We start from the raw sequence: 607 nt of genomic DNA on the forward strand, positions 1-607 counted from the left end.
AATGAGCACTTTCACTTATCACATAGTTTTAGAACACTTAGAAGTGAGAATTAGGTCGACCACCATAGTTGTAAGATAGTGTAAGGTCAGTAGAGCAAAAGGCACAAGTGAGGGTCAATAGGTGTTGGATAATTTAGGAAAGGCACATCGAGTTAGGGAGCCAAAATTTGAAGACTTCGTCTAGTTTAGCGACCAAGTGACTTAAGTGGTGAGTCGAGATCATCCAAGCCTAGTGTTGCAGTATGGTATATATGGTGTTATTTGATATTAATATACGATATGTGATTATGTGGCTACGTGTGTACATTTGAAATATAAAGGTGGATATAAATTAGGTGCGTATAGGCCTAAGTGCCATCCATGTTTAATTTCGGGTTGTAAATAGGTTAAGATGGTAAGAATATATTATAATGAGGATTATTATTATTTATGTAGGATCTCGAGACGAGGGAAAACTTGCCATCAAAGCCGAGTGAAGCTCCAGATGCTCCTAACAGTCAGACCAGACCAGCCTATCTCAAGGCAAGTGATTCAACTTGACCTTCGTATTTACTATAAATAGTTCATATATATCGATGTAATTATCCTGAGTCATTTTGATATGTTT

This window comes from Apium graveolens, unplaced genomic scaffold, assembly GCF_009905375.1.
Source record: "Apium graveolens cultivar Ventura unplaced genomic scaffold, ASM990537v1 ctg2167, whole genome shotgun sequence".
NCBI classification, from domain to species: Eukaryota; Viridiplantae; Streptophyta; class Magnoliopsida; order Apiales; family Apiaceae; genus Apium; species Apium graveolens.